Source organism: Nuphar pumila, chromosome 1 (genome assembly GCF_984573655.1).
Source record: "Nuphar pumila chromosome 1, dmNupPumi1.hap1.1, whole genome shotgun sequence".
NCBI lineage: Eukaryota > Viridiplantae > Streptophyta > Magnoliopsida > Nymphaeales > Nymphaeaceae > Nuphar > Nuphar pumila.
In genome coordinates this window covers 100,541,471-100,564,866 of record NC_143249.1, presented here as the reverse complement: position 1 = coordinate 100,564,866, position 23,396 = coordinate 100,541,471, and positions in this window count along the sequence as shown.

Sequence of the window (23,396 nt, the reverse complement as noted above, 5' to 3'; positions counted from 1 at the left end):
CCTTGGATATCGGCGTTGTTCCAGGTAAGGATTGAATTCCAAATTCAACCTCACGAAGTGGCGGAAGTCCTGGCAATTCCTCAGGAAACACATCGGGAAACTCCCGCACCACTTCCAAACTCTCAAGGGGTTGGTCGTTGGATTTTTCTACCGAGAGACTCAACAGGAAGGCCACACAACCCTTCCTAAGGTATTTTTGTACCTTAAGTGCTGATATGAGCCTTTTCTGTGGAACTGGTTTGGATAACCGGTATTCCATCTTATGCAATCCGGGTCGAGATAAAATCACTTTGCCCTCACGGCACAAAATCTTGGCATTATTCTGAGCCAACCAATTCATTCCCAGAATGACATCGTACTGTATCATATCGATCAGGATGGCGTCAGTAGGCAAGTGTTGCCCAACTATCTCAATATCCAAGTTCTTCACACACCGGATACATTTGGTGCGTGAACCCAACGGGTTATACACTTCGATCTTTTTATCAACCGGTTGCACCGAGGCGTGGAGTTGTTCGGTGAAATCGTCGGAGATAAACGTATGAGTAGCACCACAATCAAACAAGACGTAAGCTGCATGTCCATTAACAGGTACGGTGCCTTCAATCAGGTTACCATTTTCGACTTGTTCAGTCGTTACAACATATACACGACCTGCAGCAGGCCTTTGTTTGATCCTAGGGGGCGGTCGTTGGAACTGCGAACGCTGTGGTGTTGGTCGAGAGGGTCCGGCAGATCCGGCATTACTCCTCTGTTCATCTGCAGCCTTCTTGGCGCAATCCCTTATAAAGTGGCCCATCTTGCCACAATACAAGCAACCACCCATGTCACGAGGACATGGCTTTCCGGGGTGGTTCACACGACACCTTGGGCAGCTGAAGTTGGACTGCTGACCATTCGGAGTTGTGTTCTGTCTTGGCCTCACGACTTGTTGAGTGTTGTTCCCTCCTTGGAACTTCTTCTTTTGAAAGGGTTGTCGTGAACCCTGGCCACTTGGGAACGTCCTTTTACGATTCCCACCATTCACTATGGGCTTCTTTGCTACGATCACTTTAGATCGTGCCCAATCCTCTTGGATCTTTGAAGCTGCTGCTACTGCAGCCTGAAAAGTTGAAGGCATGCTTGTTACTACTCGAGATCGCAGCCCTTCGCGCAGACCATTCACATATTTGTCAGCCTTTTCTTGGTTTGTTTCAAACAATCGAGAGCAGTAGCGCTCTAGATTCTGAAATTTGGTGGTATAGTCCATCAGACTCATACCGCCCTGTTCCAATTCCAGAAACTCCATCTTTTTCTTGTTTCTGGAATGCAGTGGGAAGTAGTTATCCATGAAAGTCCTCCGAAAGTCAGTCCAAGGAATGACCTCGACTTGTGAGAACTGGATAAGTTTAGTGGTATCCCACCACTTCCGTGCATTGTCTTTCAACCGGTACGTGCCAAGTTGGTCTTCTTCTCTTCTGGTACTCCCAGTACTGAGAAGGCACGTTCCGTCTCTTCGATCCAACTCTCCGCGAGCTCCGGATCGGCTCTACCAATGAAAACTGGCGGATCAAGCTTGAGGAACTTCTCATAAGTCACTCCTCCTAGGTGCTCATTTCGTGGTGCGACTGGTTCTGGCCTCGTTTCACGGATGACTGTAACCAGGTTGTTGAGCGTTTCTAGCAGGAATCCTTGAGTATGGGACTCCTCGCTCGGCATGGTCCTCCTCGTCGTAGGAGTCATTTATCTATCATATACAAGCAGCGTGTTTTTAGTTTCTCAATGTATATATCGAAGTAAAGCGTTATTTACTTAATATACATCACATTTACATAAGCATCGCCTTAAACAAAACGTCATGCCGCACTGGCAGACTTTTAGGCGTGGAGAAACTATATACATGAGTCTATTGACTCCAACACACTACCAGTCTCTTCTAGGAACTGGATTTCTTTCTTGACTCAAACAACCCGAAGTATCGTTTACTTCCACATTGCCTTGGTGCAGGCACTACTAGTTTTGGCTTGGGCGGTACTTCCGCGCTCTCAAGCGAATCTTGTGGGTAGATCAGTGATGCCGGTCCACTTGCCCATTCAGTGGCATCATGGCTCGGGGAATCCGATACCATAACGGGATGATAGGGGTTGTATCCCTCTTCCTGGCCATTCAGACTCGGCGTTGGTGAAGCCGCTCTGTTCCCCCATATAATAGTACTTTGATTCGAGGAATTTGAAATCATAATGGGATTATAGAAGGAGTTGTTGCATCCCTCCTCCCAACTGTGCAAGCTAGGCGTACATGATGCGTGTTGATAGCCTTGCGATTGACCAAATCCCTCAAGGAAGTTCAAGTCAAATCCTACCAGAGACGGTAGTTCATCAGAAGTTGCTGGGGTACGGCTACTCCCTCTACTGGAGTAATGTGGCCCACTAACACACGAAGTCTCATCCCTAAGACCAAGCGATCCCCGCCAACCCATATCGGCGGTATGTTTCATTTGGCATTCGTTGGCGGAATGCCCTTCCTCGCCACAATACTGGCAGTCTTGGACTTCATATGGGCATACCCACTCATCGTGCATGACCTTGCAACGATAGCAGTATCCACGAGAGTCATGAGTTGCCATCTATACAAAGATGCACCCAGATCAGAACAAAAAGTATAAAAACATATACTTACAGTGCGATATCGTGACATGACGGATCTTGAACCAGGTTTCTCAGACAGATGCTCTGATACCAATTCTGTAACGCCCCGGATTTCCAAAACAAAGCTAAGTTAAAATTTTCATGAATTTCTTTTTTTTTTTCTTTGCAGCGAAACTTAGAAAAGCTTTTAGCAGCGAAATAAGACGATAATGAGTCGTCGGTTTTAGAAAACTCCGAGCACGTTGCAGGTATGTGGCCAAGCAACTCATTGACCACCAAAGTGTTCCATTTTATCGAAAACCACATGTTTATTACAACATCACTGCTTTGAAAAGCAGTATAGGTTCAATAAAAGGAAGCAGTACAACTCTGTCTAGAGAAACCCTGGAACTCGATGCCGCCTTGCTCCGCATATCGCCACACAGGTCCAACACCTGAAATCCCCATTAAACGGGGTCAGAACCACTGATGGTCTGGTAAGCAAGCAGTCATATATCCGTTCAACTCAAGTACAATAATGACCACTCAGGGTCGCAATGCGCAATAACGACGCTCAAGCCTCCAAGACTTAGCGTATATCGCAAGAGCCTCCGCAGGGCTATGAGTTGAGCATCCGCTCGAGTCCTCATGACTTAGAGCAAACCTTTTCCGGGCTGTGATTTGAATAACCGCTTAAGTCTTCACGACTTAGCCATGACCTCTTCCGGGTCTCAAAGTGATGTCTAGCTCAAGTCTTCATACTTGGCACATCCGTATCCCACGCATCTAAGGACAACTCCTCGAGCTTCGCATAGTCGTGCGGATACAACACGGGTCTTTGCCCAGTCGGTCCAGTAGTATACCGAACATGACACGTTCACAAAGGTTATGCAGGACTCACTCAACAACGGCCATCCACGCATACATTCAAGCATCGCTGAACCTAAGCTAATGCATTGTTTCGATAATTAACCGCTCCCGCCTTTGGTACGCAGGTAGAGCTATTGTCCGGGCATCAACGCGACGTTCTGGGGGTTGATTATTCTATGTATTTTAGATACCCCAGAGGCCTGTTGACCCTATTCATAGTAGGGCAGTGTGTTTCAACTGGGAGAACCCTACTAGGCCCATATTCGGATGCATCCTCTACTTGCAGTAGTTGGGTTCAATCCTTAGATCTTAAGGATAACCACGACCCCAAAACCCATGAGTGACTGAGGCCATCGTGGACTCTATCAGGTCCAAAGTAAAATACGTGTCACTCAAGGCTGTACCATCACTGTCATTCCACAGTGAGCATAATTCTTGAAGGGGTCTGCCAGTCTTACAATTACTTGGACAGAATCTGCATGCCATTTAGGCAGCCCGTGCTTTTAGCACTACGGGAGTATGTACCCGACCCCATTCAGTCCGCCCCAACACAGTCATTACTGAGGGGATACCCCTAACACGATTTTCAACCGCGGGGTATGTGCGACCTTAAGTCTTATTCATATGCATGCAGAACAACGCTCTTTGGCACTTCGGCCACCACGAGCATCACACCTCTCTGGGTGGAAACAACACACTCTGGCTCTTCGGCCCTTACGAGTCTGGTTGCGTAACCGTTCTCAATGAGCATGCATATGACTCGATCTAAATAGATCGGTTACTCGGCGTATTTTTACGCAACGAGTCCAAACCTAGACAAGGCGCAACTTCTACTCCGGCTCAGCGGCCCTTACGAGCAAGGTGCCCTTGCAGGTACAAGGATACGAGCCGATCTGGCATCGTTCCATCAACGGACATCATTATGCCGTTCCATTGGTTCCGGCAGCTCTTCTGCCAACCATTTTGTCAGCACCTCCCCTGCTCTACCGGCAGTGGTGCGACAAACCCTTCTACGTTTATAGAAGGCAATCCATGAACTGGGTAGCACTCTGCTATATGTCAGAGTATCCTGCTACGTTCTTTCTGAGCTATTCTTAGCTTCTTCAAAAATTTCTCCAGCACTTCCTCTCTTTTACAGAGAAAGGGTGCGTTTCTTTTATCCATTTCAGCGGCATCTCCCCTCTTTGGTAGGAAATCGCCACACTTAATTCGGGGAAATGGATGTGCACCGTTGTGCGTACTTTGCATCCATCAAGGTTGCAGGAACCCTGGGCCATAGCCAGGCCATACGTAATCGACTTAGTCTTTACGTAAAGAGCATTTTGCCAAAAAACTGAAGCCTTTCCAATAGGGGCTTCATTCGTCAAGCAGAATCTTGAACGAGGAGCGGTCAGGGAATCGCATTGGCGATTTGGAGTTTGATCTCCATTTGAACGCTCATTTATGCGCTATATATGTAGTATAAGCAGAAGCCTGTGCTTTATACAGCGGCGGCGTAAAGAAATGCATATACTATTGTTCAGGGTATGTAACTGAACGAAATATTCTACATATATAACAAAACAGAAGCCTTGGCATCGTTCGACACGACGGTGTAAGTAAATACATTGCATAATCGGAAGTGCAATAATCGGAAATGCAGAAAACAGGGAGCCTTGGCATCATACGACGCGACGACAAAGGTAAATTACATAGCCTGTGCGATATAAGACGCGTCGGCAGAATCAGCAGATATACACCTAGATCTGTATCCAACGATAGTTACGAGGCGAGCGAGTGAACACCGAAGTGTCCTAGAGGGCTCAACCAAGAACTAGGGCGAGATACTATTTTTGAAGAACGCATATACTGCGCATTCGAACATATATATCCGACGACAGTTACGAGGCGAACGCGTGAACACCGAAGCATCCTAGAGGGCTCAACCAAGAACTAAAGCAAGATACTACTTCAGAAAGTATATGCTATATACAAACAATCAAATACTTGAGAGAGATGGTTTAATGAAGCGAACTTACTTCAATTTGAGGAAGAAACGACTCTGATTGCTTCAAACGCTTCGAACGAGGCTCGACTTCAAAAAAGGATCAACTTCAAACTTCGGACGAAAAAGGACTTGGACTTTGACTTTGAACCAAACCAGGTTCAAGTCAAGTCAACTGGGTTCAGACTTAGGTCAGGTAGGTTCAGACCTAGGTCAGGTGGGTTAGGACCAGGTCAGGCAGGCTCAGACCAGGTCAAGCAGGCTCAGGCTAAGTCAGGCAGGCTCAGACCAGGTCAGGTGGGCTCAGGTGGGCTAGGCTAGGTAGGGGAGGTTTGGAAAAGGAGGAGAGAGAGAGGGGTTGGCGATTTTTAAAGAGAGGGATCCTCTATTTATAGGTTCTGAAACTTGGGCCCCAAGTTTCAGAATCCCCTCTTTACCCTTGGGCTTTTCTGAGAATCCCTTCCATGGAAGATGCTGGAAGGAGCTAGAAGGTCCTGGAAGATGCTGGAAGGTGCTAGAATATTCTAGAACATTTTCTGAGAAATATTTCTGTGGGTCCCACCAATATTTCCGTGGGTCCCGCAAGAATTTCGGGTTTTCGGTGATTTTTTTCCGAAAAATTTTGAGTACGCCATTCCCTTCGTATTGACGTAACTAAGAAAGTTGGCTCGCAGGAATCCTTTGATTTCGTTCAGATAGGAAGTTATGGCTTCCAGAGTGTTTGAGCATATATTCGCGAATCGACGAATATCCTAAGTATAACTGGCTCGTAGGAATTGATTCGTTTCGCATTTTGAGAGAAAATGCTATTTTTACCAGTAAATGCCTCATGAATTTTATTCAGATATTTTCTGAAAAATTGCGGGTCTTACAATTGGGTAATGTCATTGTTGAATACAAAACCTGTGAGTAAATAGAGGAAACGGCAAAAAAAAAAAAAAGTAATAACTGTTGATTGAAGGGATATCATTCCCGAAAAAAAAAAAATCCTACCAGGTTTTGTTTAGGGCACAAAAACTACAATTGGTTTTAAGTGAAATCATCACCTCCTGTAAAAAAAAAATGAACTTCAAGTACTTGGATGGGACCAACGACGCCAAATGGGGAAGGCATGGATAGGGTTTTGAAAACTTTTGGCAAATATAAAAGCAGCAAACATAGTTTCAAAAGGTTCATAATACTGGAAACAAATCAGGTTCGAATGCAGCCAGAACACATCTTTTGAAGGATCGATGGTACCATTAAGAGGCAACTTCGATCCTCTATACATGACCACCCTTGAAAGTAAATCCCATTAACGAGTATAATGGGTTTACAATGCAAATATAGCAATAATGAGACCTAACTTACAGAAACCATCAATATAAAACGACTTCTCACCTGCTTATTCGAACTGGATGCACCCGGATATTGATTCTTGGAAGTACCAAGCTTGCATACGAGAAGATGGATATTCAAGGTAGATGGCGTGTTTCCTTACCTCCTCTTAAGTCCGATCGGTCTACCTGGGGGATTTGATCAAAGGAGGATGCTCACCTCTTGAAGCCTTGCAGGTTCTTTTGCTGGAGTTTCTTTGACCCTCGGCTGAAAGGAGGGCTATAACTGGTAGGGGGGGGGAGCCGTGAGGAAAGGGGCGCTGAAGCGTTAGGAAAAAAAATCAAAAGGTCCTTCTCTTCTCTCGGGTGGCCTAAGCCTGCCTTTTTAAAAGAATCGTTCACCCTTTCAGCCAAAAGCTCGGGCCCTTTTGTGAAAGATTTTTGATAAGTTAAAAAAAAAAACTAACTTTTGAAAGTTTTCAAAAATGTCGCCATTTGAAAAGGGTGGGGCGTCTCTCTTAGGTAAAGTGAAGTTTTTGGTAGGGTTTCACGGTGGCTCCATTTTGGGGCTAAAAAAGTAATAAAGTAAACAAAAAAAAAATGAGTAAAAGATGAATTTTGTTTTGGTAGTGCCACCTCAAAAAAAAAAAAAATCTTTCTTTTGGCAAAGAGTCTTAGTGGGGTTCCACCTACGTGGGCCCACTAATTATTTTACTGAGTTAAAACAAGGTTTTATAAATCGGTGCCACTTTCGAATGGGCACTAATTTGGAAATAAGGGGAAATTTTGAGAATTTGAGTGTGACACTACCTCGAGGCGGGTCCCACGTCCTTTATTTGAAATAGGAGCCAAAATGGAATTTTTTTTTTGAAATTTTCAAAAAAGTAGGTTGGTTTTGGAAAACACTAAGCAAAATTTGGTTTGATTTCAAAACTTAGGAGAAATGGTTCTTCAGGGCGAAATTTTGAAAGAAGTAGGGAAATTCGGAGCCTTTTTGTAAAAGTTTGAAATAAGATCTTATGAATTTTGAAATTGTGTCCCCCTCTTTCCAACTAGCGAAATTTTGAAATGTCAAAACCATCCAGATTGTTTTCTTGAGAAAACTTTTTCGTAATTCGGGGTCCTGGAGGTAAAATGGGAAGAATTGATAATTTTAAAAACCCAGGGTTTTAAAATCAATTTTGAAAACTTTAGAAATCAAATCTGGATTGACAATTTTGAAAATCAGGAGTTCCGGATCTCAAAATGACATGCTGTGCAGTGAAATGATATGGAATGCTCATGCGATGTTATGCAAAGACATGTCCTACAAAGCTGCCACTCTGAGTTTGAATTTTGAAAAAAATGAGATTTTGGAAATTTGCAGTTTGAAGGTGTCTCTGAGTCTAAATAGAGAAGTTTTGAGACTCGAGAATGGAATTTAGGACTTTCTGCAAGGTTCAATCTTAGAAAATGACCATTTTGCCCTTTATTGATTCCGGAGAACTGAAATGTGATGATTGATGGATATACCAGGAAGGTGAGTGAAAATTTGGGGTGTTTACAGATGCCCCTCTTTGCTACTAAGCCGGCTTGTTGCCGAGCTTAGTGGCAAAGAAAAACACTCCAAATTTGGGCTATATATATGAAAAAAAAATGCCCTAGTTAGAAGGATTTGACTGGGTATGAAGAAAATTAGCCCGAGGAAGATGGTAGATATGAAGCGAAGAATGAAGAGAAAGACTCACTCTGTGAGAGTGAAATTCAGGTTTTATGCCCTTAACCTGGATGGGACAAAAAATGCTTCGTATGGAACGAAGCTCAGGTTTGACCCTTAACCTGATTGGGGAATGAAATATCTCATAGAAATGAGACTCAGGTTTGTACCCTTATCCTGATCGGGCGGAAAATGGAATACCTCATCAAATGGGGCTCAGGTTTGTACCCTTATCCTGATCGGGCGGAAAATGGAATACCTCATCAAATGAGGCTCAGGTTTGTACCCTTATCCTGATCGGGCGGAAAATGGAATACCTCATCAAATGAGGCTTAGGTTTGTACCCTTATCCTGATCGGGTGGAAAATGGAATACCTCATCAAATGAGGCTCAGGTTTGTACCCTTATCCTGATCGAGTGGAAGATGAATGAATGGTATGATGGAACCTTCGGATTTTGCACAGTAAATCCGACAGGGGTTTTGCAAAAAGAAGAAAAATGGGGTCCCTAAAGCTTGAAAAGGGATTGAATTTGGGCGTCTCATTGCTGAGACTGAATAGCTTTTGAAATTGCCTTTTGCGGAAAAATGATTGGTGGTTCGACCTCGAACCGAAATGGGACTGTCTATGGTGGGACAGTGGGGACACAGGGAAGTGTGCGAATCTGAGAGCTCATGCTCTCAAAGAAGGGAAGGAATCAAGTCCTTAAGAGGGATTTAAAATTGGTGTCAGGATGTGTCGAAAACGAACATCAAGCTCTCACTTCATGTCAGGATAGCTAGAAAATATTGTCAAAATGTTGAGAATTCTGTTGTTGATGCAAAGTTTTTTGAAAATGTTGCACATTGTTGCAAAGATATTCTTTCTTTTCTACCTAAAGTATGACCTCCAAATGAGATTGACTTCGTAGAATCGAGATTCGAAATCCAAATTGCTTGCAATTGACCTTCTTCAAAGAAGCTATCAATTTCCTTGATATGAACAAAAAAGAGAATTTGATATTATGAAAGTAATTGATGAAAGAATATTGATAATAGAATTTCACAAGTTTAAAGAAGATTCTTGATAGATTTGGCAGTTTGATATCCTGGGAGCTTCTTTCATGATAATCTTGCTGCACTCTTTTGGCTCTCTTGGGTTTTTGCTACATTCTCCTTCATTTTGGAGATGTTCTGACTTTTTCTCTCTCTCTTTTTCCTCTCTTGCTCTCTTTTGGGAAGGGTACGTCACAAACTCCTTCAACTTGGAGATGTTTTGATCCTTCTTTGACGATATTGGCTCATGTGCTGGGAGATCTTTGGATGATAGCTGAAATTAAATATCTTTTGGGGATTGTCGGGAGGTTCATCGCATCTGCCTTCATCTCGACAGTGCTTTGGACTTTCCTTGGAAGGATCCGTCACAAACTCCGTCATCTTGAAGATGTTTCAAATCTTCTTTGGCCCAGGGGGTCTACTCACTTAATTCGCCTTCATCTTGACGACAAGTGAGAGATCCCTTTTGCGGATATTTAATTGCAGCTTAGGTGATTTTGAGGAAACAGGGTTTTGATGAATGCTCTCTTTTCTAGCGCTCAGGATATTTCCACTGCCTCGTCTTTACAAGAATAGTCTTTAAAGATGTGTCATTGACTGCGACCAATATCGATCATTTATGGATTTGCAATAACATTGAATTTTCTTTTCTGGCCACATCGAGGATTTATCCTTCATCCCCTTGGTTGGCCAATAGAAAGAATTTTGATTTTGAATCTCTTTTCGCAAAAGCTTCACTCTTTTGGAAGTAATGCTAAAGGTAAATTGAGATAGAGATTAGTGCAATAAAGATTCTGAAATCAACAAGTAATTTGATTAACAGACTGACAAAATTTTCTCGAAATCCTTGGTGAAGGAGAGCACTTGGGGTCCGGCTCAACACATCCGTGACGAAAATTCTCCTCTCTTTTTTCCCAAAAAGAGAGACTCAGGCTTAGCCCTTACCTGAATGGGAAATGGGAAATACTCCTCTCTTCCCTGAAGAGAAGGTGTTTGCAAAACGAACTTTTGAAGAGAAATTAAGCTTTCGTCAAAGCTCCCTAATATTAGGCTTCTCTTACGGAAAGGGGGCCGATAATGGTGAGGTCTGAAAATTGGGTCATGAAAGAAACGAGTCCATCACACTCTCCCTGCAAAGAGGGTTCTTCATGACGAAAATGGCCTATTATGAAATTGGGGGGTCACAAGAAAAGCGAGTCTTCGTCGAGCCTCTCCCTTTAAAAGGGTTCCTTGTGTGAAATTGGAAATTATTTTGCAAACGGTTCACAAAGACGCGAGTCCCTTCAAACTCTCCTTGAAAAGGGGCTAAGTGAACAAATTGGATAGCATGCGAAAAGAACGAGCTCCCTCGAACTCTCCCTAAAAAGGGTCTCTTGCAAGAGAAAATGATTGTAATTGGATATTGAGATTGATTGACCCAAAGGTCGAAATTGGAAATTGGAAAATTGGTTGCTAGAAATTGAATGACCCGAAGGTCGAAATTGGATGACCTGACGATCGAAATTGAGAATTGGTTGACCAAAGGGTCGAAATTGAGAATTGAGTGACCCGAAGGTCGCAAAATGGGAATTTGAGTGACCCGAAGGTCGAAAATTGGAAATTGAATGATCTGGAGTCAAAATTGAGAATTTGGTAATTGGAATTGAGAATTGGGATTTGAAATTGAAAATTGGGTGACCCTGGGGTCAAAATTGGGAATTGACTGATCCAAAGATTTGAATTGAAAATTGGTGGGCGAAATATCAAATTTGAGCAATTAACAGACCCTGAGGATCGAAATGACTTGGATCAACAAAGGAGAATGATGAGTTCGAGTCAGAGCTCGAATAAAATACAGAGATCACGAGTCGAAACTCGGATCAACAAAAGAAAATGAAGAGCTCGAATGAATAAAGAGATCTCGAGTCGGAACCCGGATCAACAAAAGAAAATGAAGAGCTCGCCTCTGAGCTCGAATGATGTAGAGAAATCACGAGTCGAAACCCGGATCAACAAAAGAAAAATGAAGAGCTCGAATCAGAGCTCGAGTGATGTAGAGAGATCACGAGTTGGAACCCGGATCAACACAAGAAAATGAAGAGCTCGAGTCAGGGCTCGAGTAAGATAATGAGATCACGAGTCGGAACCCGGATCAACAAAAGAAAATGAAGAGCTCGAGTCAGGGCTCGAGTAAGATAATGCAATCACGAGTCGGAACCCGGATCAACAAAATAAAATGAAGAGCTCGCATCTGAGCTCGAGTGAAGTAGAGAGATCTCGAGTCGGAACCCGGATCAACAAAGGAAAATGAAGAGCTCGAATCAGATAAAGCGATCTCGAGTCGGAACCCGGATCAACAAAAGAACATGACAAGCTCGAATCTGAGCTCGAATGAAGAGATCTCGAGTTGGAACCCGGATCAACAAAAGGAAGTGAAGAGCTCGAATCTGAGCTCGAATGAAGAGATCTCGAGTCGGAACCCGGATCAACAAAAGGAAATGAAGAGCTCGAATCTGAGCTCGAATAAGGTAAAGAGATCACGAGTCGGAACCCGGATCAACAAATGAAAATAAAGAGCTCGAGTCAGGGCTCGAGTAAGGTAAAGAGATCACGAGTCGAAACCCGGATCATCAAAAGAAAATGATTTGCATAAAAACCCTTGTCGGAACTCGGTTTTCCAAAAAGTTGGGATTTTGAAAATGTACCAGTTTGAATACTGGATTTTGAAATAATACCAGTTCAAGTGCTGGGTTTTGGTTCAGTATTGGTGATGACCTTTCAATTTTGAATCATTAGGAATTGTGATGGGACTGTTTGTTGAAATCCCAATACTGACCGGATTGTTGTCAATGCAGTTGAATGCAAATGAATATGAATTGATGCACATGAATGCACAAGTGCGTGAAATGAGGAATTTGTTTATCCTGCCTGCATACAGAGCAAAATTTTAAAAATGCCCCAATGTAACTGGGAAAGAAAGTTGGATCATTATTTGAAAGAAAATAGGAAGGATTACAAGAGGAGAATAAATGTTTCAAGTATAAAACTTTTTCAAGTGTCGAGCATTAATGGGATCTGGTAATTCTACCCCATCAGCATTGATGAGCCGATATGAGTTGCGGGGTAATGCTTCTTTGACAACATAGGGACCTTCCCAATTTGGCGACCATTTGCCGCCGGGACGATGCTTGAGATAAGCTGTGGAGCGAAGTACTAAATCATTGATTTTGAATCTTCTTTCGATGATAGACTTCGCATATTGCCTGGCCACTCTCTGGCGATAGGATTGAGCATGCTCTGCTGCTTTTAGCCTTCTCTCGTCGAGCAAGTCTAGCTGCACTAGTCGTTGCTGCTGGTATTGATCAAGGGGTAATTGCAGAAGTGAAGCAAATTTCAAAGCGGGCTTCTGAACATGTAGCGGCAATACTACTTCTGTTCCATAGACCAATTCTGATGGAGTAGCATTCGTTGGTGTACGAATGGTGGTCCGGTAGGCCCATAGTGCATCGTGGATCTTCTCATGCCAGTCACGGCCTGTTTCCACAGTTCACTCCAAGATACGAATTAAAATTTTATTGGTGGCCTCTGCCTGACCATTCCCTTAAGGATAGTAGGGAGCGGAGAAATGATGATAGATTTTGAATTTTGAGCAGAATGTCTTCATTCTTTCATTCTTGAAATGACTGCCATTGTCTAACACAATGTCATGCGGGATGCCGAAACGGCAAAGGATGTTCTTGTGAAGGAAAGAGACTACGTGTCGTCCTTCTACTGTGCGAAGAGTGATAGCTTCTCCCACTTGGTGAAATATTCTGTTGCGGCAAGAAAGTATTTGTGGCCATTTGAAGCAGAGGGAGTGATGGGACCTACGACATCGAAGGCCCACATAGAAAATGGCCATGGAGAGACAACAGATTGCAGATATGCTGCCGGAGCATGAATAGAAGGTGCGTGTATCTGGCATTGCACACACTTCTTCACATAATGATAACAATCTTGTTGCATAGTCTTCCAATAATAACCTGCTCTGATGATCTGCTTGACAAGGGTTTGGTAGCCGACATGGCCACCACAGATGCCTTTGTGTGCTTTTTGCACGACTTCTTTGGCTTCTTCTTCATCTAAACATCTGGAATACTCTGAACTGAATCCACGACGATAGAGGACATTGGCCAAAATGAAATATCGGGTAGACATACGCTGGATTGCTCGCTGTTCTTTCTTTGATAGTTCTGGAGGAAATTCACCGGTTTCTACGAAAGTTTTGATATTGTAATACCAAGGCTTCTTCCTTTGCTCAGCCTGGCTTACTTGTTCTATTGGAAGGAAAGCAGGTTGGTCAAGTCTGCCAATTTCAAAAGAATGACAGGATTCCCCATTTTTGAATGCCATAATGGAGCCTAAACTGGCTAGGCTGTCGGCCACTTGATTAAAATCTCTCTTGATATGGAATAATTGAAATTCTTCAAACTTGCTGACAAGAGCTGAAACAACTTTTTGATAAGGAAATAACTTCTGATCTTTGACCTGCCATTCGGCTCGGACTTGATTGACAACAAGTAATGAGTCTCCATAGGCATGCACTCTCTTAACATTGAAGTCTAATAGAATCTTTAGACCTTGAATCAGGGCTTCATATTCAGCCATGTTGTGAGTGCATTGAAAGTCTAACTTGAGAGAAAATGGAATCATTTCTTTCTCAGGAGTGATTAATAGGATTCCAATGCCTATTCCGGCCATATTCTTGGAACCATCGAAAAATAAATTCCAGATCAGATATCGCTGGATGTTGCATATTTGCTCATCTAGGAAATCATCTTCGGCTTTCACCTCTTCTGCCAAAGGAAAATCTGCCAATTGATCTGCAATTGTTTGGCCTTTGATTGACTGCTGCGAGACGTATTCTAAATCATATTGCATCAATAAGACTTGCCATTTTGCGACCCATCCGCTTAGGAAAGGTTGCTCCAAGATGTATTTGAGAGGATTGAGTTTAGACAAGATTTTGACTTCTGATGCTAGCAGGTAGTGTCTTAGCTTATGACACATCCACACTAGACCTAGGCAGGTCTTCTCTATTTGAGAGTATCTCTTTTCATAATCTATGAAAGTCTTACTCACATAATAAATAGCATGTTCTATCAAGCTGCCTTCTTTGTATTGCGCCAAGAATCCGTCGCATGCGACTTGATTGACTGAGATGTATAATAAAAGAGGTTTTCCCAATTCTGGCGGCTTCAAGATGGGAGGATTGAGAAGATATTTCTTGATTCGATCGAACGATTGCTGACATTCTGGTCCCCATTCGAACTTAACTCCTTTTCTGAGCAAGTGGTTGAGAGGTTCGCATCTCATTGCCAAATTGGAAATAAATCGCCGAATTGACTGCATGCGTCTCTGAAGGCTATGCAATTCTTTGAGATTTTTCGGGGGTGGCATATCAATGATAGCCTTTGCTTTGGCTGGGTCGACTTCAATTCCCTTTTTGCTGACCAGAAAACCCAACAATTTGCCTGATTCGACTCCAAAAACACACTTTTGCGGGTTAAGCCTTAACTTATAAAGGATGAGTCGCTTAAAGACTTGATCAAGCGCTTCGAGGTGATCTTCTCCCTCTTTAGATTTCACGAGGATATCGTCAACATACGCATCCATGATTTTGCGCATCTGATCGTGAAAGATAACGGCCATTGCTCGTTGATATGTTGCTCCAGCATTCTTGAGCCCAAAAGGCATGACTGTGTAGCAGAAAGTGCCCCAAGGTGTAGTGAAGGAAGTTTTGGATTGGTCGCGGGCGGCCAACTTAATCTGATTGTAGCCGGAATACCCATCCATGAAAGAGAACATGGCATGTCCTGCCGTGCTGTCGACTAGAAGATCGATGCTTGGAAGTGGATAGTCATCCTTCGGAGTTGCCTTATTGAGGTCTCTGAAGTCTATGCAGATCCTTACTTTACCACTTTTCTTTTGGACAACGACGATATTGGCTAACCAATCTGGGTAGTCAATAGCTCGAATAAACCCTGCTTTGAGCAAATCTTCAAGTCCTTCTTTGACTTGTTGTTCTATTCTAGGATCCATTTTTCTCAGCTTCTGCTTGACTGGCTTAGCATCTGGCTTCAAGACAAGACGGTGTTCGACTAATTTTGGGTCTAAGACTGGCATATCTTCATATGTCCATGCGAACACTTCCTCATGTCGCTTGAGAAAATTTGTAAGTCTTTCCTTCTCTTCTGGACTCAGACTGGTTCCGATCTGGAGAATTTTGGGATTTTCCTCTGAACCGATATTGACCTCTTCAGTCGGATCTTGTACCAGAGGAGATGGTTCATCCTGCTTCTGAAATGCGGCGAACTCTGGTAATTCTTGAAGAGACTGATCATATTCTGCACAATCATCGGACTGCTTTACACTCTTGCCATCTTTGGTACTTGCTTTGACTCTGTGAATTGCTGTCGACTTCTGAAAAGCCTTGGGATTGAGAACGAGCTTCTTGATTGTCCGAGAAGTCATTCTGAAATTTTGGATAAGAAATTTGGTTCAGATAAAATTGCCTATCGTAAGACAAGCAATCATTTGAAGAGAACTATGCATAAAATGGCATTAAAATTTACAAAATGAAGAGATAGACGGAAAGGAGATGGATGGCATCCGAATAGACAAAGAAATTTGGAATTTTATTGATTGATCAAAGACATTGATAAAATGAGACATTTATTTTGAAAGAATAGAAAATAATAACAAATGGTCTTCAATGTGCCCCTTTGACAAAAATAGTCTTCTTTGACGAGCTTCCTCCGGAGAACCCTAGTCCTGCTCTATGGGGACGATGCTTCTGGATCACTGGCTCGATGCGGCCATCTTTATTCTTACCCAGTCCCTTGAAGGGTTGATAACCATGCTTCAGAAGTAAATCGAATCCCTTTCTTGCCTTCATGAATTATGGAAACAATGGGTGATCCTTAATGGTATTGTAGTTGATTCGGCCTCCAACCTTGAAGAATTGAGGGCCTCTCCCTTGGGTTATGGCTATAGTGTGCGGAGAAAGTTCTGATGATGCCTGGAGTATTTCTCGATTTTCTCCGTGACTGATCTCTTCACTTTCCCTGATGCTGGGAATATCCGCATTGAATGAGGGCCGAGGAATCATTGGCTGTGGGAGCCTTTCTTCTGGGTCTTCTCCCAGTATTGTGGTAATCATTCCACCTTTGGACCATTTTACACATTGATGCAGGGTGGAAGGCACTGCATTTGCGTTATGAATCAACGTCCTTCCAAGCAGCAGATTGTAGGTAGGTGGTACATTAACCACGTGAAAAAGCACTGAATGCACTGGATAGTTGATGAACACCTCCAGAAATATCTTGCCCTTGGCCGTTTGACCATGGTTGTCAAATCCGTAAATAGTGATGGGATCTGGAATATATTCTTCATCCTTGATCCCTAATGCTTTTGCGGTCATCTCGGGACAAATATTGAGGCTACTGCCTCCATCAACTAGCACGTGTGGTACTGTCATTCCCCTGACTCGAACGACAATGTACAAAGCATTATTATGAAAGGAATGAGGCTTTGGGAGGTCCTCATCCGAGAAAGTGATTGGCGCATTTGTCATGGCAGAGTTCACTATTTGTGCCATGTCTTCAGGAGTGGTACTGGGCTTGACTTTGATCTTTCTGAGCAAATCATCCAGGACTCGTTGGTGCTTGCTAGAATTCTTGGCCAAGTCAAAGATGAAAACATTAGATAGAGCGGTCAGAGGCTTCTGACTTGAACTTTCTGGCCTAGGTTTGATGATTTGCTTGAGGAAGTCAGGAGTTCCCTTTGACTTGGGGGCTGATTTTACAGGTGCTTCCGAAACTTTCATCTTGCCGAATGCTGAAATTAGGTCCATCTTCTTAGAAGCTGGAGCTGCCTGTCGTAACACTGACACCTGATGCTGAACCTGGAGATCTTGTGCAGAACACGGCTTGATGTGCTCATGCGGTAGGGATGGCTGTGCAGACACTACTGCTGTGGTGTGTGGAGGAAAGGGCTGATTGAGAATATCCATCTTCTCTTCTTCTTCTCCTTCCACTAAAAGATTTTTTTCAATGAGATCTTGTACAATGTTTTTGAGAACAAAGCAGTTCTCAGTGTTATGTCCCACTGTCCTGTGGAACTTGCAAAACTGATCTTTCCACTTCCCCATGGGCACAGGGGGATCGACCAATCTAGGCAACTTGACCATCTCTTTTGACAGCATATACTCGAGCACATCCTCGAGTGTTTGGTCTAAAGGAGTAAATTTTCTATCGTAACTCCATCCTTCATGTTTGGTCTTCTCACGCAGTTTCAGTCCTTGATCCTGCTGAGGAGGCTTGCTGTATTGAGGAGCAGGCTTTCCTTTCTTGTAACGCCCCGAATTTCCAAAACAAAGCTAAGTTAAAATTTTCATGAATTTCTTTTTTTTTTTTCTTTGCAGCAGAACTTAGAAAAGCTTTTAGCAGCGGAATAAGACGATAATGAGTCGTCGGTTTTAGAAAACTCCGAGCACGTTGCAGGTATGTGGCCAAGCAACTCATTGACCACCAAAGTGTTCCATTTTATCGAAAACCACATGTTTATTACAACATCACTGCTTTGAAAAGCAGTATAGGTTCAATAAAATGAAGCAGTACAACTCTGTCTAGAGAAACCCTGGAACTCGATGCCGCCTTGCTCCGCATATCGCCACGCAGGTTCAACACCTGAAATCCCCATTAAACGGGGTTAGAACCACTGATGGTCTGGTAAGTAGGCAAACACCTATCTATTCAACTCAAGTAAATGCATAGACCACTCAAGGTCGCAGTTCGTAATACGACGCTCAAGCCTCCATAACTTAACGTATATCGCAAAAGCCTCCTCAGGGCTATGAGTTGAACATCCACGCAAGTCTTCATGACTTCGCATAAGCCTCTTCAGGGCTGTGAGTTAGAATAACTGTTTAAGTCTCTACGACTTAGCCTTGACTTCTTCAGAGTCACAAATGGATGTCTAGCTCAAGCCTTTATGCTTGGCACATCTGTATCCTACGAATCTAAGGACAACTCTCCGAGCTTCGCTTAGTCGTAGGAATATCAATGGGGTTCTTTCCCAATCGGTCCAGTAGTATACCGACCATGACACCTTCACAAAGGTTATGCAGGACTGACTCAACAACGTCATCCACTCATACATTCAAAGTAGCGTTGTACCTAAGCTAATGCTTTGTTTCGATAATTGCACCTCCCCCTGTGCTTAGGGGACTCATATCTGGGCGACAACGCGACGATCTGGGGGTTGATTATTCTATGTATTTTAGATACCCCAGAGGCCTGTTGACCCTATCCCCCTAGTAGGACGGTACAGCATACCAGAAGAGATCCTTACTAGGTATCTGAATGCATTCTGCTACTGCAGTAGTTGGGTTCAATCCTTAGATATTTAAGGATAACCACGACCTCCATACCTCTGAGTGACGAAGGCCATCAATGAACTCTGTCAGGTTCGGGTGAAATATATGTCACTCAAGGCTGCGCCATCAACGTCTTCCTCGGTGAGAAATCCTGAAAGGGGCCTGCCGGTCTTACAATTACTTGACGAACATTGCATGCCTATAGGGCAGCCTTTGAGAAGTATGTACCCGACCCCAATCAACCACACGGTTTTCACCGTGGAACAAAGGTTTTATTCATATGCATGCTTAACTCTGCTCTCGGCACTTCGGCCTTGACGAGCACTTCACCTCTTTCGGTGGAAACAACACACTCCGGCTCAGCGGCCCTTACGCGGCTGGTTGTCTGATAATTCTCAATGAGCATGCACATGACTCGATCTCTACGGATCGGCTACTCGGCGTATTTTTACGCAACGAGCTCAGGACCTTGTCAAGGCGCTACCACTACCTTGGCGCAACGGCTCTTACAAGTATGGTGCCCTTGCAGGTGTCAGGGAGACGAGTCATTCTGACGTCGTTCCAACAAACGGCATCGTTGTACCACTTAACTGGTTCTGGCATCTCTTCTGCCAACCATTTTGTCAACACCTTCTTTGCTCTACTGGTAGTGGTGTGACGAACCCTTCTACGTTGTGGAAGGCATTCTACGAACTGGGTAGCACTCTGCTATATGTCAGAGTATCCTGCTACGTTCTTTCTGAGTTATTCTTAGCTTCTTCAGAATTTTCAGCAGCACTTCCTCTCTTTTACGGAGAAAGCGTGTGTTTCTTTTATCCATTTCAGCGGCATCTCCCCTCTTTGGCGGGAAATCACTACGCTTAACTCGGGAAATGAATGTGCACCGTTGTGCGTACTTTGCATCCATCAAGGTTGCAGGAACCTTGGGCCATAGCCAGGCCATACGTAATTGATTTAGTTTTTACGTAAAGAGCATTTTGCCAAAAACCGAAGCCTTTCCAATAGGGGCTTCATTCGTCAAGCAGAATCTTGAACGAGGAGCGGTAAGGGAATCGCATTGGCGATTTGGAGTTGATCTCCATTTGAACGCTCATTTACGCGCCATATATGTAGTATAAGCAGAAGCCTGTGCTTTATACAGCGGCGGCGTAAAGGAAATGCATATACTATTGTTTAGGGTGTGTAACTGAACGAAATATTCTATATATATAACAAAACAGGAGCCTTGGCATCGTTCGACGCGACGGCGTAAGTAAATACATTGCAGAAAGTAGGAGCCTTGGCATCGTTCGACGCGATGGCGTAAGTAAATGCATAATTGGAAATTGCAGAAAGCAGGGAGCCTTGGCATCATACGACGTGACGGCAAAGGTAAATTATATGGCCTGTGCGATATAAGACGCGTCGGCAGTATCAGCAGATATACACCTAGGTCTGTATCCAACGATAGTTGCGAGGCGAGCGCGTGAACACCGAAGTGTCCTAGAGGGCTCAACCAAGAACTAGGGTGAGATACTATTTTGAAGAACGCATATACTGCGTATTCGAACATATATATCCGACGATAGTTACGAGGCGAGCGCGTGAACACCGAAGCATCCTAGAGGGCTCAACCAAGAACTAAAGCAAGATACTACTTCAGAAAGTATATGCTATATACAAACAATCAGATACTTGAGAGAGATGGTTTAATGAAGCGAACTTACTTGAATTTGCGGAAGAAACGACTCCGAAATGCTTTGATGCTTCGAACGAGGCTGGACTCCGAAAAGGATCAACTTCGAACTTCAGACGAAAAAGGACTTGGACTTTGACTTTGAACCAAACCAGGTTCAAATCAAGTCAATTGGGTTTGGACTTAGGTCAGGTAGGCTCAGACCTAGGTCAGGTGGGTTAGGTCCAGGTCAGGCAGGCTTAGGCTAAGTCAGGCAGGCTCAGACCAGGTCAGGCAGGCTCAGACCAAGTGGGCTAGGTTGGGGAGGTTTGGAAAAAGAAGGAGAGAGAAAGGGGTTGGCGATTTTCTAAAGGAGGGGGGGTCCTCTATTTATAGGGGAGGTTGCTTAGGGGCTAAGCAACCCCAATTACCCAAATGCCCTTGGGCTTTTTCAGAAATCCAGCTTGATCTTATCCATCTGACTGTTTGATCTTATCCAGAAGGAATATTCCATGGAATATTCCCTGGAAGGTGCTGGAAGGTCCTGGAATATTCTAGAATATTTTCTGAGAAATATTTCTGTGGGTCCCACCAATATTTTCGAGGGTCCCGCAAAAAAGTTGAGTTTTCAGCATTTTTTTTCTGAAAAATTCTCAGTAGGCCATTATCTTCGTATTGACGTAACTAAGAAAGTTGACTCGCAGGAATCCTTTGATTTCGTTCAGATAGGAAGTTATGGCTTCCAGAGTGTTTGAGCATATATTCGCAATTCGATGAATATCTTACGTATAATTGGCTCGCAGGAATTGATTCGTTTCGCATTCTGAGAAAAATGTTATTTCTACCGGTAAATGCCTCATGAATTTTATTCAGATATTTCCTGAAAAATTGCGAGTCTTACATCATTACCCCCTTAAAGGAATTTCGTCCGCGAAATTCAGTTAAGAGTACAAGGTGAAGAGTTCAGGATATTTATCCCGCATATCCGATTCGGGCTCCCAAGTGCAATCATCGACTCCGTGATGTTGCCATCTCACTTTAACAAGTGGAATGACCTTTGACCTAAGCACTTGTTCCCGACGGTCCACGATCTTAACAGGTCTTTCTTCCACAGTCATATCCTCCTGGATGTCAACATCTTCATGTTGGATGACGTGGGAAGGGTCGTGAACGTATTTTCTAAGCATTGACATGTGAAATACATTGTGTATCTGAGTATACTGCGGTGGCAATGCTACTCTGTAGGCGGTCTCTCATATCCGGCTCAAAACCTCGAAGGGACCAACGAATCTGGGGCTGAGTTTCCCCTTCTTTCCGAAACGAAACACACTCTTGGTTGGGGAGACCTTGATAAAAACCTTATCTCCAACCGCAAAAGTGAGTTCCCTACGCCACTGATCGACGTAGCTCTTCTGTCGACTCTGAGCGGTCAATAGCTTCTTTCTGATCATGTGGATCTGCTCAGTATAATGTTGCAACACTATGGGCGAGTCCAAGGTTCGCTCACCCACTTCACCCCAATGGATTGGTGATCGACAGGGTCGCCCGTACAAGGCTTCATACGGTGCCATCCCAATGCTAGCGTGGTGGCTATTATTATAAGCAAATTCAGCCAACGCTAGGTGGGAAACCCAATCACCTTTTTATTCCAGCATACAGGCTCTTAGCATATCTTCAAGAGTCTGTATGGTTCGTTCTGATTGCCCATTTGTTTGGGGATGGAATGCTGTACTGAACTTGAGTTTCGTCCCCAGGGCTCTCTGAAGTTTCTCCCAAAAGTGAGAGGTGAACTTCGGGTCACGATCAGATATGATCGAAATTGGCACTCCATGGAGTCTAACAATTTCCCGAATGTAGATTTCCGCCAATCGTTCAGTTGAGTAGCGAGTGTTGATCGGCAGGAAGTGAGCAGACTTGGTGAGTCTGTCCACGATCACCCATATCGAGTCATGTTGTCTCTTGGATCGAGGCAATCCAACGATGAAATCCATCGTAATGCCTTCCCATTTCCATTCCGGAATCTCGATTCGTTGCATTTTTCCGCCAGGGCGCTGATGCTCGATCTTTACTTGCTGGCAGATCAAACATTTAGAGACAAACGTAGCCACATCACGTTTCATACCCCTCCACCAGTACTTCCTCTGTAAATCTCGGAACATCTTCATACCCCCAGGGTGGATAGTATATTTGCTACTATGGGCCTCCTGGAGTACTTCCCGTCTTAGCTCAGGGTTATTTGGTACACAAATCCTTTCTTCCATCCATATTCCTCCATCTTCTTTCAAATGGAAGAAAGTGTCATCTTTTTCAGTACAAGCTTTCAATTCCAAGTACTGGGGATCCTTGAATTGTTCGGCTACGATGCGATCGAGAAGCTCAATGTGGATCGTCAAACATGACATTTGGATTCTGCCAGAATCAGCCAAAAATGGCTTCCAGTTGACGAAATCCTCCATCAACTTCCATTGTCCGGTTAGGCTGGCCAGAGTGCCAACAGTCTTGCGACTAAGGGCATCTGCTACAACATTCGCCTTTCCAGGGTGATAGGAAAGCGTGAATTCATAGTCTTTGAGGAATTCCAGCCATCGCCGTTGCCGCATATTGAGTTCTTTTTTAGAAAAGAGGTATTTTAGGCTTTTATGGTCCGACTTGACCTCGAATTTCTCTCCATATAGGTAGTGTCGCCAGATTTTAAGCGCGAACACTACCGCGGCAAGCTCAAGACCGTGGGTTGGATAGTTTTTCTCATGAATTCTTAACTGACGGGATGCATAGGCGATTACTTTGCCATGCTACATCAATACGCAACCCAGACCTATTTCCGACGCATCGGTATAAGC